Genomic DNA, 16,314 nt, shown 5'->3' with positions numbered 1-16,314 from the left:
AGTGTTCTTATTTCTACATACGCTCTTTCTCCTCTCCCTCTTCCGGTTGGAGTTTTCAAACCGACCTTTACCATGATATCAAATAACCCCCATTTGAATCACCTTACCTTTTTATGGGGGGTGCCTTGATTTTCAACTGAATTTAAGAGAGCGGATACTCTTCTTGTCCCTTCATACTCTCCTTCACCTCTGTGGAAGGAATAGAGTTCGAAATTAAGCCCTAACGTTTTGACATAAAATATAGCCTCACTTTGGAGATCCGTGGCGATAAAGGGGAAAGAAAGGGAGTGGAGTGACCGCCACAATTTTTTTAGTGGGGTTAGGAAAAGAGGACCTTTCTCTTTCTTCTACATATTCTCCCCATCCCTTCCCGCTCACAAAATAGAGTTGGAAATTCAAACTTGATCATGATATTAATATTAATAACTTTCCAAAGAGGGTGACGGCCACAAATTTCAGCTGGTTTGAAGATTGGGAATCTCCTTCCACCTCCATAAATTTTCCTGTCATACGCGTTGCGCAGAAAATTTCAAACATATTTGAAACTCGTCAATCATTTGCACAACGCATGCTGTTGCGCAATTTAACCCTTTTACTCTTTCTTTCCACCTTCCCACCAGATTTTGTATCAATAGGAGTAACCGTTTCTGAGGAAAGTGAAATTTTTTTCAACTAATAGTAAAGAATCTGCTAGTTTTATTTGCAAAAACAAAATATTTCGTTACTATAGACTTGTTCCAAATTAAACAGAACTCAATAAATCAAAGTCTTATTTCGGCAAAACGCATTTTACACAAAGTAGTTTCTTTGATGATGTACAGCCATTTCTTCCGTCAAAAACATGACATACAAATATTTTAAATTATTTGTAGGGGTATTCTTATGAACACCAATCTAAATCTCTTCTACAGACTCCACGTCCTACATCGATCCAGAAGTTTTCAAAAAATATGTACTCAGTATAGTTATGTCAGTACTTCGAAAATTTATTACAGCAAAACTATAATAGATACGTGGGCTGGCGCAGAATCCTGCTGAAAGCACCAATCTTTACCCTCGAACAAGCTTTCATTCAGACGCTCAACTACGGTCTCGAAATCTATTCATATACCGCTGAGTTGGTCTACGTTTCTCGCATTAACCAAACCTCACCGTTACGCTGTTCACGAACAACTACCTGTGGCGATCTGAAATTTAAGTGGGGATAAGAGGGGATCCTATTTGCGATTTACTGACAACTTACAGCTATACTGTGTATAATAGTAAATGAGCTGGTTGAAACATTTCTCCCTCTTATTTGTTGGTAGTTCTAAAATTTTGTCCTGCTATCTTGTCTTTTGGTTGTTTTCCAAGTGAATTTTCTTCAGCGCGAATTACGTGATCATTTCATCGAAGACGCCTCCCCCGCCAAAAATTCTGTTTTATTCAGATTCATGCTCAAGCCGTGCTGCATAAGGCAATTATTCAGCTTGCACTTATTGCAAGGTTGCTGAAAATTTGGAGTTTTGTTATGAGACGCTAGGAAAACATCAACTGTAAAGAGCCATTAGATGTCCTGTGTAACAGTGTCTAGAAAAAAACAAGCCGGGAAACCGGAAGCTAGACGCTTCAGGTATGAAAGGTTTTGTGTATTTCTTTTATAAAGAGATTTGAGTGTCCATTTGTCCCATTAGTGGATAGCCGGATAGCTGAGTGGTTAGAGCACAAGGCTGTCGTGCGGAAGGTCGCGGTTCAAATCTCACTGGTGACAGTGGAATTTGTATCGTGATTTGACGTCGGATACCAGTCGACTCAGCTGTGAATGAGTACCTGAGTCAAATCAGGGTAATAATCTCGGGCGAGCGCAATGCTGACCACATTGCCTCCTACAGTATACGGTAGTGTACCGTTACGGTCTTGAATGAAGTGCTCTAACACACTTCAAGGCCTAGATCCAATATGGATTGTTGCGCCAACGATTATTATTATTATTATTTGTCCCATTAGTACGTAGCACGTAATATATGCAGGTTATGTGAGAATACCCACTTTCAACTGATATTGACATTCAAAGTCTTGAATTTGCACAGAAGCAGCAGCTTTAACCTAGTATAACTTTGTTATAGTAATAGTGCGATTTTCACGAAATTTGGTAGAATCATGCTCTCAGGCCTCTACCGAACTATGGAGTACGGTACCCGAGTTGCACAGCGCAACTTCACGCTTGAGCCCCGAAGGGCTCTGTCCGCAATGTGGACATAAGAAAAGCGGGCCAAGAATGCATGCCCCAGATATTAATTTGGAGAGCTATTCCGGTTCTCATGGTACCAGGTAACTGTTGGGAGTAAGTTGCTCCCCATTTAGTCCGACCCGACAAAAGACCCTTCAATCCTTAAACAAAATATAGCTTCACATTGTATTTTGGTGCCATCATAGTAGAGTTAAATTTGCCAACTCCGCCCCTGGTGGTGGGGAAAGGCGGCATGTAGAAGAAAGAGAATGGCCCCTCCATTGTTAAATCCACTAACAGAAGGCGATCGCCCTTCGCTTGAAAACTTACCGCGTGCCAAAAGGGGAGGGGGACATTTTCACATCATCGTTGAGCCTATTTTTAAGGCAATTATCGCCGCACTTTGTATGATGTTGGAGAGAGATTTCGCCTTTTCTCCCTCCACCCCCAAAACGCACCCGCGCCATAAGTTTTTTATTATACTTTTCGCTCCCTACTCTTTTTACTACATTCGTTACGTTATGCCATGAAACTGAGCGGGTGACAGTCGAAATACTTCAGAGAGTCTGGAAAGAAGGAACCTTCTTTCTGCTATATACCGATTATACAACTTTATCATGGAGGTTTGAAAAAAAAAACTTTGAGCCGGTATTAGTTTTTCAGGCAGAGGTGATCACCCTTCTCCTTTCATATCCTGGCGTAGTGATGGGGTTAAAAACTCAACCGTTGTCACTTTCACTTAAAATACCTACCATGCGCTCGGTCGTGATTCTTACCCTGATTTGATTCCGGTACTCATTCACACTGACATACCATCACAATACAAGCAATGGAATTTGAATCGCGACCTTCCCCTACGCCAGCTTAGGGCTCAAACCACTAAGCCATCCAGATTCGATTTTTTTGAGGGTTCGTATACACTATGCAAAATCCGTATTCGTACACCATCATTTTAAGCAATAATTTCGAAAGTGCCTGTAAAATACTAGACGAAAGTCAAATAAAATTGAGCAATTATTACAAGGAATAACATTGTTTATTGAAAACAGTAATATACAAACTTAAAAAATATTTCAAATATAAAAAAACAACATTTCATATTCTGATCCAAACAAAATCCGTATTGTAATATTGTAGTATTGTAATATAATTGGATTAAAAAGTGTAACACCATTTTATTTTTAGCGATTTATTAGGTGCTCTTTCTGTTTTTTATTGCCTTTAAGCCTATTTGGCATAGATTAAACTTATTTTTTTGTTAAATTCTGTACGCAAAGCGATTTTAAGGTGTTTTGTGTTCCTTATGTTATAATACAATATTTTAATTTTTTCTTAAAAATAGACCATACATTTTCTATGGGATTAGTGTCGGGACTTTCTGGAAGCGCATTCAAGCGTATTTGACAATTATAAAGCACTCAAAGGCGCGTATTAAGTGCAGTATGTTTTGGATCATTATCCTGCTGAAATATGTATAATACTTTCTGTGGATGTTCAAATTTTGGGCAATCTCGTGCAAATTAGCTTTCAAAATTTGAATGTATTGTTTGGCATCCATTATACCATCGACAAAGTGTAAATTGCCGACACCAGAGCAGCAAAACTATAACGGAATCCCCGCTATGAAAGTCGGTATAAGGTTTCTAGTGAAGAGCATTGTATTCCTTTCACGCCATATTCGCACACATGTCAGATATTTTCACATTCAATTTACTCTCGTCTGAAAAAATTATTTGCGAAATTTACTCTTTTTTCTATTGACGTTACTAATAAATGGTTTGCGAGCAGCAATGCCACTGCGCAAGTCAAGTCACCGCAAGTAACTCCGAACACTCTGGGGAGTTAATTTTATTCTGAATTGATCGTCGATAAGTGCCGCTAATTTCACTCCACTGACAGTGTTATCCTGTACAATTATACGTCGAATAAAGGATTGTTGTCGCCTTGTTAAAACCAGTCTGTTTCGGTTTCGTATTGTCTTTTGGATTCTGCCGGTCGACTTCTATGAAAAAATTTTCCTATTTCCCTGAAGGATTTGCCGTCCTTATGCAATTGCACCACTAATTTTCGCCCACTGTTAAGCAGCTCACCAGATTTGCTACCCATTATAATTCTTCTTTTTAAAAAAAGGCTTTTTTTAACTATGCTTTGCTCGAAATTGCTTGTCACACTTTACTTGAAGTTAACAACTGAAATTTTACAGGGTGGCACAACAAGTATTGTACTAAAAGCATATTTTAACAGATCGACAGAGTACGAATACGAATTTTGTTCTGACTTGAACAAGAAATTCCATTCCTGTTAATACAATAGTTTGAGGCAGCGGACGAACTAGCCAAGAAGGGAGCAGGGACGCCTTTACACGAACCAGAACCCTCCTGTGGAATCGGAGACAGTTTCATGGCTATGAATCTAAGAAATGAAGAGGAACGGTTGAGGAAATTATACTGGGTGGCCCTCCAGGGATGGAGCAGTCCAGGGTGCAGTCCAGGATTGCTTAAACATCATCAAAAAGAACCTCGGAATCATAATGGGAATTCTTACTGGTCATTGTCGGCTGAACTATCACCTAGGGAAGCTAGGGATATCTACGGATACTGCCTGTAGGTTTTGTGAGGAGGAGGACGAAACCTCTATACACGTCCTGGGACAGTGTCCGGCACTTGTGCAAAGTAGGTCGGGGCATCTGGGAGAACACTTAATACCAGATGCAAAGCTGAAAGATCTGGAAGTAGGGAACATATTAAAGTTCCTAACTGTTATAGGCCTGCTTGATCAATAGGTACACTATAACCAGTAAAAGGGGCACAATAGTTTTTGAAGGACGCGGTCCCTTAACAGAATAATAATAATACAATAGTGATCGCAGCTAATATTTCGCATTGTTAAACAATTGCAGACACTGGAAGCAATCAAATTTCGAATAATATCCAAAAAATTCGTAAAATGTGTAGTGTACGAATACGGATTTTGCATAGTGTAAATGTTTATAAAATGAAACTTGTAGGCGTTTTGATTGATTTTCTTTCTAATGAACAACAGCCTCATTCAGTGAAGAAGAGCTTCTTCATTTACTCTTGAAATTACTGATGTAATATGCAGCAAATCTACCGTAATTAATAGCTTTCAACTGGAATACACCAGGAAGTAATTCATCTTAATTTTGGCCACGAAAAAGATACAAGCGTTTTAACATAATTGACGAATTTCATAAGAGCGTAACTGTTTAAAAAACGTTTAAGAAACGAAACAGATCTTTTCATGGCTTACTCAATGAATTTCGCTTCCAATTCAGTCACCTAAACACAAAATCACCTCACCTTTCCGCTTAATAATGGTCTAACAACAAAAAAGCAGTTCATAAGAAATCGATTTCCTTTCATCTAATTACTACAAAAGAACAGTTTTTCAGCGCAATCAATTCTGGGAAAAATCGTTGAAACGCGGACTATTCTCAATCTTATGTACAAATTGACACGATTGACATTTGAATACTTAAAGCTCAGCAGCGAGGCTACGTATTTGATGTTATAACACGCCATTATTGCGCGTTGCGCAACATACAGTCGGCATGCCGTCTACATACGCTGCGTACATTCAAGCACACAACAGACAAAAGATACAACTACATGCTCTCGGAGTTAGCTCGTGCGTAGACTTAATATCATAAGTGAAGCTGCAGAAAAATAGTTAATATCATTATTATTGTATTAGAAAGGAAGGCACTTCGGAGTAAAAACTATGAAGTGGCATTCATCCCGAATTGGGGGGAAATATAATTTCTTCTCTTTTATGGGTCATAGATATAACAGTTTTAATTATAAGATTCAAAACTTCCTGCAAGATCGCAACCTGAAAGTGACTACAACAGATTTACACAAATTCAAAAAGTCATTTCGCTTTTTTCTTCCATTTTCCGCAGGTATTGTTATTTGTTCATCTGTTGGCCTAATTCTCCAATCAACCTCTGCATTTTATTGCTACTCTAAATGGAAATCCACCGACTTATTCTCATCTTTCACATTCAGATACTTTCTCAGTTGTGCACCACTTAATACGTTCTTTTCTGCTTTGTCCAAAATAAGTTCAAAGAAGTTCAGCTAAAACAAAAACAGTTCACCAAAATGTGGGTTATATCTTCTCACGCAAATCAGTTTTTCATGGAAAAGTTGAAGCCAATCCACTTTGACATGGACGTTTTGACTTCCATCGTAATTGTTATGTACATTTCAATGCAACTAATTTGAATGGGTCATGATCTAGTTGTTGAATTGTTGACAGAATAAGAAACATTTTTAGAAAGGAAAATTGTGTTCACCTGTCATAATTGTTTGGAATTGGTTTAGCGGGTCTTTGGTATTGGTGGAATTCTTCTCCTGCTTTCATTACCAGTTACCGAGAATACAAATTTTGTGGTATTTTTGGGGATAAAATTCAGGCCCAGGCTGGTGCTGGCCCAACTATCTTTTTATTTAAACAAAATCTCTATTGCGAGTCGGAGAGAATCGTTACTCTTTACAGATCTGAGGACATCCTTTCATACTTAAATCCGTAATTTTAAATGCACATATTTATCAATGATTGGAGTAGGAGCAATTACCCACTGTATACAACGAGTACTTATATCCTTGCTGTTTTCAAGCAATTACATCCTTAATAAAATTGGTTAACCACTTTTATCACATTCACTCCCAAATTTACTTGACTTCATCGCATGAAATGAATAATTTTCAAAATCTACCTCGGGAGTTTTCATAAATCCATCATTCACATTGAAAAGGTAAACCACAAATTTATGAGAAAATTTCACATATCATCATATGTCCGCCACCATGTAAAATATAAGACACGTGACAGGTTATTTACAGATAGAATAACGTAGATATGGCAGACTTTAGTTGCCAAGAACAGCTGCCAATCGATAATATCGAATTGAGAATTTTCAATGCAAATGAAGTTTTCATGCAGAGCGATTATGCAAGCAGCAAATTGTTGAGTTTTTGCCATATGTAGTTAGTTATGTTGCTCTTTCCTAAGATTCATAGCGGACAATTTTTATTGCCAATTTCATTAAAATGTTTGGACATTATTAGGAAGGAAACAGGCATTGAATTGGTACTTGGCCAACGATACTCGCGGAAAGGATAGCAAAAAAAAAGATGTGTACTTCAAACAAAGGAATCGCAAACGCAATGGCACGGATTGTTAATGAAAAATATTTCCTGGTTCAATCCTGATTGGAAGGCCAGGTCATCTGTCGTCTACAGCTGCTTGGGTACAATGAGCGCAGTTTCTATCATTCATCGCCTCCATCTCGATCGAATAGTCGCACTGTGTATTTCAATAGCGGTCCTGTTACATTCTTGAAGCACACTGAGTAAGTTCAACTTTAACGCTTGTTTTCCAGCATGTATCGAAGATTTAAAACAACTTCAAGTTGAAGACTCACTGCAATCTGATGAACCAAGTTTATCGTTTGGTACGAAAGATTGTGTGACTCATGCTTCACATTTTCCAGTCTAGTCCTTACTAGCGAAGGATCCCAGTATGCGGTGGGCTACTCGATACAAGAGAAAATCGTTTTATTTTAATAAGAAACCATTAACCACGTCTCGTATAGGGTATCATCTAAAGGATTTAAGGGGGTCATCCCGTGTGAAGGCCGTTTTTTTGCCTTTTTTTGAAAAATTATTTTGGAGGACTGGATAAAGATAAAAACGTGATTTTTTCACCATATGTTTATTGATATCTCTAGTATATATGATAAATTTTTCTGCTTGATATCGTAGCTAGTTTTTGGAATACGTGACAATTTATGCACCCATGTCCAAAAAAAGGTGTTTTTCTGCTGCCACGCTGGAGGGCGCTGTGTTCATCTGAGGAAAAAAAACTAAACGGCATTTTAATGTAGACAAAATTCTACGGTCCGCAAACTAGGATAATTAAAAAATATTAAAAGGTAAATTTTTGGTGGGCTTTTAAACTTAATTTTTTGGATTTTGGTGTTTTTTTACGACTTTTTTTATGAATAAAAAAAAACGACCGGTCCGATTGCAATTATCCTAGTTTGCGGACCGTAGAAATATGTATTGAAGAAATCGTGAAAATTTCAAAGAATTTGGTTGGATAGATTTTGAGCTATGGTGGCAGCCGATTTTCAATATGCAGTTTCGAGAAAAACGCATTTGAAAATTTAAATGTGATTATCAATAGTAAAATTTTAGCTCACCATTAATCTGCTATACCTGGTCCATAGAGAGCACCCTCCATTTCTTCAAAAAAGTCTTGTAAGCCCGATTGCTGCCCTCTGGTTTCAATCCTGGCTCTTTTAGCGAGGTCAGTCGAGCGTCTTTCGAACCGCCAAATTCGCGCTTCATTATGGCGGTCGACATAAACCTGACATATATGACCAACTTGACATCCCATTGTCACTAGGATTTTGAGAATGCCAATGAATCCTCCATTGAAAATAATTACAGCCAGAAAACTGGCTGTTTCATCGACCTTGGCTCCAGAATGAAGGGTGTTTAGGAGCGAATGTCAAGATCAATGCATTTAACGACTCATTGTTATTCTGGGTCTCTGCTCCAAAACATCTGTTCAAGAGATCATCTCGTGACAAATCTTCGTAGATTGGTTTGATGACTGTTTGAACTTCTTCAGTCAAAGGTGCCTTCTCGTAGTGGAAACTATCCAGTTCTCCTCTAGCTTCCGCTTTGCGTCATTTGCACCAAATGTCCTCGTCTGCTGGAAAATTTTGATGCTGAGAATTTTCGTCTGTAGAACATTTATGGAAGAAAGTTACCCAAATTTCTTGCTTCATTCCTTCTATCGAATTTGCGTGTCCACGAATAGCTAGCCCAAAAAATGTAGTGAAGCCGTTAATAACCTTATCAGTAAGTTTTCCAGCCCCTTTTCCCCCAATGCCTTTGTGATTCTTCTTTGCATTTCTAAGCCGCGTTCCCATTCTTTTCTCGACATGTCCTATGCATTCCTTTTTTACTACCACATATATCTCATCATTTACAGAAATTTGTAGAAATAAAAGAGAAAACTCCAGCAAAATCCAATATACAAAGCTTGTCGCAATTGGAACATCCATGTTCAGGCTTGCTAAAAGTTTCTTTGCTGATGTTGATGCGAAGTCCTTTTTCTTCTCTGATAAGTATCGATTCCTATGAAATACTCGTTCTCTAGTGCGAGCATGACGTTGAACGTTGAAGCGATCTCCCTTCGTACGATCCATTTAAAAAAATCACTGAACACACAAACAGCACAATACTTACAACCAAATATAACTGAGTATAGCTTCAAAGCTTTTCAGTGCTCACTCTAGACTGGATTATCCTTTTTATTCCAAACAGCAAATAAGTTTAGACAATTGATTGGTTTTCCATCTTTTTATATTTATTCCTGTGTCCGAATTTATAAGGCTCAGGTAAAAAACTAACAGGTAAAAAAAGATTCGATGCTCTTTCTCATCGAGTACTCTAGCCGCGGCTGCAAACTCCTTGCCTGTTTAACACTGTAATTTCTGAACGACTGGGAATTGCGGAAAATCCCTTTGCCCACATATTCTCCACTATATATAGATAGAATTCATGCAAAAAAAAAATCGATTTCTCCAACCCGACACACGGGATGACCCCCTTAATGAATAACGTGCTAATGTTACAATGCACACGTACCAAAAAAAGTTAATTTTAATTACTATTGGCACGTTTACACCGATCAAACTCCGATCTCGTTGACCCGGGTTCGAATGTCGGTCGTCATGGATGTTTTTGTTCGTCTTTGTGCTGTCTCGCTGCCGTAGGTATATCACTGGCACATCTATGTGTAATGATCATGGAACTGAACCACAATCTCATTGGACCTGAAGCTTCGAACGGAAAATGTTAGACAGCTTTCGGACCACTGTGCGCCGATTTTGGAAAAGTTTTTCATCAACGAATCGAAATAGATTTATAGCCCATGGTGGCTCTGGATGTTGACGAGAACATTTCCGTGATTTACAGAATGACAGGCAATTTATGATATTAAAAAATATGGCAAAAAGGTAATAAATAGTAGTGAGCGCACCTAGGTTGAAACAAAAAGAAAACCTCACCTCTCCTGTTATTATTTATTTTGTCATATTCACATATATCGTATAATCTGACTATTAATATTGTTAATAATAACCGTCGACGCAACATTTCAATTGGATCTGTACTTCTAAATGTGTTTGAACACTTCTTTCAAGACCTCAACGTTACACTGTAGGAGATAATATGGTCAGCATTGCACTCGCGCGTAATTATTACCCTGATTTCACTCACAGCTCAGTCGACTGGTATCCGACATCCAATCAAGATACAAACCCCTCTGTTACCAAGCACCACATGACAGCCTAACGCTCCAACCACTGACACACCAATATTGTTAGTCCATGTTTTGAGGTAGGAAAGTTGACGAGCACACATCTAAATATGTATGAGACGATACAATGAAAACATTTACTCATACTAATAGCATAACACAAGCAAGATAAAAAATGAACCTAATCGAGTGCAACAAAAGGACTGTAGTACTAAGGAAGAAAAATTAGCAGATAGCATTTAAAATCAACCAACTTCGAACTTCAATTTTAATGCTATGTACGCAATTACAATTGTAAAGCAACAATGCATCGAATTCAAAAGGTATTGGGAGGTATTGGGAGAAAATTCGTTCGTGGTTTCCAGAATACCTTTCTGAAATCATTTTTGGAGAAGATGTGCTGTGTATGGGCCTGAAGATCGAGCCAATGCTACAGATGTTCAATCAGGTTAAGGTTTGCCGATTGGGAGGTCATATAGAATCGACATTAGACATCATATGGTAACCATTCTCGTGCCGAGAAGTGCACTTGGGATTGTTGTCCTACTGGAAGAAAAACGGTTGTTCTATGCCTAAGTTGGCTCTAGTCAATAAATACCAATTTATTCGCTCTGGTCGCTTTGAAGCTGCAACTGATTCCTGCCATCCTGCTTAAAAATATTGACTTACCAACAAAACGCAGATTTTACTTTTGCCGGAGTCGAAGATTTAATAGCGAATAAGCTCGCGTTATTTTTCGTTTCGAATTTCACAGTGGATCGTTTCACTTTATCATCGAATCCACTACCGTGTTTTTGCGATTTTCCGAAAATTTTGAACTATTTCACGAAGTGTTCAACTTTCCGATCGTTTTGTCATTCAGCAAAACGTGATATTGCCAAATATTAACTTTGTTTCAGTTTCCGTTGAAAAGTATCGATTTAACTAAAAAAATATTGAAAAATTAAAAAAGGACTGAGGTACTGATGAACTTCAAAAGAGACACTGATGGCAGGGAACAATTTGCAGAAGTACTTTGGTGTATTACAGCCCGAATCCAGAGGTACGAGGCGGGAGAAAAGCAATGATTCCCTTCATACTTGCAATAAAATCAGAAATATTTTTATGTTCACAGCCTAACAGCTCGTTTGACTGTCGACAGGACGCATCAACGCAAACATGTACCAATTTGCATCTCGTTTCCGTCTGGCCGGATCGTTTTTCAGTCCAAACTGACAGGTTAGACGCACCTCATCCTCGTTCTGGCCGGACAACCGAACCATTTCTCAAACCTGTCATAACCGAATACTAAAAATGTGTCAAAGATCATGGGTAAGGAACGGTAAACCCCCACAAGCGTTTCCGATGGTATATTCCAGCATGAGGTACTTGCAGTTGATCACATACTTGATTCTTGACTCTGAACACTCTCTGACACTGAAGGATCGGCCATATTCGGTTGAAATGGAATTGCGTTAATTGATCGATGGAAAAGTTTTTCGTTCCCATCGCAACCATGGTCGATCAACAGTTTTGATCCATCCATATTTTCGTAAACGAGATTGCACCTTCTGACTCTTGCTTAACATAGTTTAGTCTGCAGAATTTTCTAATGGAGTTATATTGCTTTCGTAGGCATATCGTGAAAATTACTTAATTCAGTCTTTCAAGCGGGAACCACAAAAGTACTTCATCGAGGGCTTCAGGAGCCTTTTTGAAAAAAGAGAACACATTGACAATAAAAGTATGGCATATTTGATTATAATTGAAATTTACTAAAACACATCGCAGACTTTTTTCCAAGTACCGTATTGTAGATTTATTAGTAATCATCAGAAACTTATCAGTTATCTGCTTGTTCGGCCTGAGTTTCAAAAATTTTGGTTCGATTCTATTTTGCCAATCATAGAGTTCAATCTTCTCTCATAAAATTCACAATTCTTTCATGCAGATACTACGCTTTCGGCAGTAATTAGACCGAGTTGTTGAAGCTTTAAATCAAATATTTGAAAAGTATTGAACCAAAACAGGAGACATTCATCAAAACCATTTTGGTACTATACCCGACATACTATGAACAAAGCCTGTTAAAAGTTCAACCATTTTGGACATTCATTTCTTTGTTGACAGTGATTTCTGTGAATCATTGTTAGTACGTCAAAATAGCTAATGATGCGTCCTGGTTTAGTTCTTACATATCTGTCATCATTTTCCACCATGAAAGCATTGATAGCTAAATTTGAAGGTGGTCATTTAAATTTGGCTTACGAATAGGGTACTACCGCAAACTGTAAAGACCATAGATAATTTAAAAAGTTCGTCAAATAGAACTGGACAAGATTATAAACATTTTTTTAGAAATTAAAACTCAACACCATCTCCGTCGCTAGTAGTAGTTTTTTTTTTCCGCGTGTATCGCTATTTCGGGATAAACTTGTTGCCTTCGGTGAGAATACACCGGGAAGAACAAGTTTCATATAAGATCTATTTTCCCCTATTCTATATATATCAATCAAGATAACGTTCTGTGCCTATTTAACTAAAAAAATATGACCGAATGAAATCCTATCAACTACTTCGACTCCGATCCTCGTGCCCATCCTTTTCAAAACTCAGTGATATTATCATTTGACTAAATATTACAGCTATGAGTGCGCCCTGTATTATAATATCTGAATCAGTTTCTTCGTATTTTTTTGTTAACTGCTGAATCCCACTTCCGCGAAACGATTATTTCGATAAAAAAATACTCATACCATAGCTTATGTAACGTTCAGTGAACTGTGTCAAAAACTGATAATAGATATTTTACTTTTCTCATGCATTACTGAAATGATAAACTTTCCTCCATAAGGCCAGTCTAGTATCTAATCTAATCTATCCCACAGGGACGCATAATTGCAGAGTGCTGGAGCGTAATATTCGTCAGTATTATCATCAGACGAAACTCATTTTCCACTACAAGTAACTTGATATTTGGCATAGTTTTAAAGTCATTGGTAAAAACTAAAGTGCGTGGAAATCCACAATACGCAGTTTGGATTTATCAAAACCTAAATTGATTTTTATCAACTAATCTTGCAAAAAATGCAGTCGAGATAATCTACGAAAGATACGGCTATTGACGATGTTGTTATACTTTACACTTTAACTTGATAAAACAAACCTATTCATCATGATGACTAATTCAGTTCGTAATATAGTTCCAACTTTCTCTCTCAAATATGTTTCTATGTATTAATCTTATTCTCGTGCAAACATTTAAAGATTCTGCAAATATTATCACGATTCGATCCATTCAGGTAAGCTATTAAGGGGATTAAGGAATTAAGGGCTTGAATTCCCGGCCAGATGTCAGATGTTTGTGATCGTCTAAAGGGAATAGTACAAGGCCCCTAAGAGTGCCATGCGCTGGAAGTAAGGTTCCTTGCTTTTGAAGAAAAAACTCAAAAGTATGAGGTTAGATATTGTCTTCTATTGCGTTAAGTCTAAAATTGATAGACAAGTAGCTTATTCCAAACTACAATTTTATTTTATTATGTAAATATATATTTCGGGAACAATTTACTCCCTTCAGCAGTACAAAGCTATTGAAAACAATTGCGATTCTACGATTCTATTTATATTAAAAATTAAATTATTAACCTAATTATCTATTAATTACCGCGGCAAGTCTTATTAATTTTGAGAAGCAATTACCGGAATTGTTCGGTTTGTATACCGCAATAGTTGAAGATTTTCGCGTTGAATGGTATGGGCTTCCTCGACTATGTACGCTGCCACTGATGATCTTATGCACGACCATAAACCAAACCATATTTCGAATAAGTTGCACTAAGTTAAAGGTGTTTTAATTTAATGTTTTCTGATTTTGTCAACCCCTGAAAACATCATTCAAGTCGGAATACTGGAAGCTGTTTGCTTCGGGAATAAGAGTTTTGTGTTCATCTTTGTTAGAAACTTTCTGCGTACATTTTTGCAGTCGTATATGGCTAAAAACCCGAAATATTCCTTCATATTTTTTTTCAAACTACAAAACATACGTACATATTACAGACGTAAATATTATGCTCACCGTTAAAAACAAACATTGCCTATTACCGCATATTGTATTCTGTATGCATGTACATAAGTTGATCGTACACCTAGTACAAACATATTTCTCTAAATTCCGCACTACCCCAAAGCATGCTTCATTAGCATATATGTACATATAAACACATACGTATATCTGAGTAATATAGTAGAAATGATTGAAAACTTAAAATAAAATGTTTCTCCGCGCCCCCAATTCATACGTGTTAAAGTTTGTTGTTGTATTGATGAATTGATGTTATGATGACGTCATACACGTTTTAGAATGCACGGAATCATAATAAGATAAGATGTAAGTTTCACCTTCTGTAACTTTGTTAATAATAGTTGGATTTCCTTCAAACTGCAAAGTTATGCCTTACGTTATTTCTTATATTTCTGCCAAATTTAAGCATGGACTTACAAGGCATTTCCGGCTAAATTTCTAAAATATGGAAAAATACTATTAACTTTATTTGTGCAGATATGGGAACGGAATTTATTTTGAAACCTAGATTTCGTTTAGATGCACCACTGTGATTTTTTCAGATTTTTCGGTCGAGTAGGTTCTGAGAACGAGACCTGTTACACTTTTTCGAGGTCATATTTTGAGCCCTCACTCCCCTCGCGTGAAACACGATATCAAATCTGTTTCGAAAAGTACTAATCAAATCCTTTCATTTGATACCCGACATGACTATATTCTGTAAAAACAAGTCGGGAAACTGGAAGTTAGACCTTTCAGGTATGAAAGGTTTTGTGTATTTCTTTTTTATAGAAATTTGATTGTGCATTTGTCTCATTAGTAAGTAGCTCGTAATATATACATATACCCACTTTCAAGTGATATTGACATTCAAAGTCTTGAATTTGCCCTGAAGCGACAGTTTTGACCTATTATAACTTTGTTAGTAATAGTTCGATTTTCACAAAATTTGATAGAATCATGCTCTATGATATAGCCCACATTATTTTGTGATTCTAGGGTGAACCTAATTATTAAAAATTATATTAATGTACTATTATTAACTTTATTAACCTGAACAGATGTCGGTATGGAGGGTATTTCGGAGCCTAGGCACCATATAGTGGCAGCCTCCTGATTTTTTTCAGATTTTTCGGTTGGGTAGGTTCTGAGAATGGATTCGTTAAAAAAATGATCACTTTGTACCCCCTGCACTCCCCACCTTTCCAACAAATGTCAAAACTAAGACCGGCTTCGAAAGATACTAACCTTCAATTTGATACCCCACATGACTATATTTGATGAAAAAAAAATTTACATCCCCCTTTTGCATGTATGGGGACCTCCCCTTAAATTCGACGTAAAAGGATGCAATTCACTATATGCGTGAGCGTTCACAGTTCCCATCTTTGTACGAAATTTTGTGTCAATCGCTACAACCGTTTCCGAGAAAAATGCTTGTGACGGACAGACAGTAAACCGATTTTAATAAAGTTTTGTGTTTACACATAGCCTTAAAAAGTGCACCCCGCCTTCGGATGCATGAGGAAGCCCCCCTTAAACTCAACACAAAATTACGCCACTCGCTACATGTAAAGGGACACAGACAATACGTTTTCACCAAAATTCTTGACAATCGGTCTAGTCGTTTCCGAATAAATTGAGTGTGACAGGCAGACATAAAACCTTAAATATAATCATATCTTTAATTAATCAACTCTTTCTA

At 37.3% G+C, this 16,314-nt stretch overlaps 1 protein-coding gene across 4 annotated transcripts in view; it reads left to right on the top strand.

Annotated features, from left to right (window-relative positions):
• LOC119652983 (E3 ubiquitin-protein ligase Ufd4) overlaps positions 1-16,314 on the top strand; it is a 96,421-nt gene that overhangs the window by 33,424 nt on the left and 46,683 nt on the right. Inside the window, exons 1-2 of one of the 4 annotated variants that reach the window (XM_038057421.1) lie at positions 3,340-3,345; positions 6,302-6,303. The exons of the other annotated variants lie outside the window; for them this stretch is intronic. The gene's annotated coding sequence lies outside the window, so the exon portion shown is untranslated. Of the gene's footprint in view, positions 1-3,339; positions 3,346-6,301; positions 6,304-16,314 lie in introns of those variants that run through there. 4 annotated transcript variants of the gene reach the window in all.

The sequence above is a fragment of the Hermetia illucens genome, chromosome 1 (genome assembly GCF_905115235.1).
Source record: "Hermetia illucens chromosome 1, iHerIll2.2.curated.20191125, whole genome shotgun sequence".
Classification (NCBI taxonomy): domain Eukaryota; kingdom Metazoa; phylum Arthropoda; class Insecta; order Diptera; family Stratiomyidae; genus Hermetia; species Hermetia illucens.
Note: the sequence above shows the minus strand (reverse complement) of the source record. Positions and strands in the feature narration are given on the sequence as shown.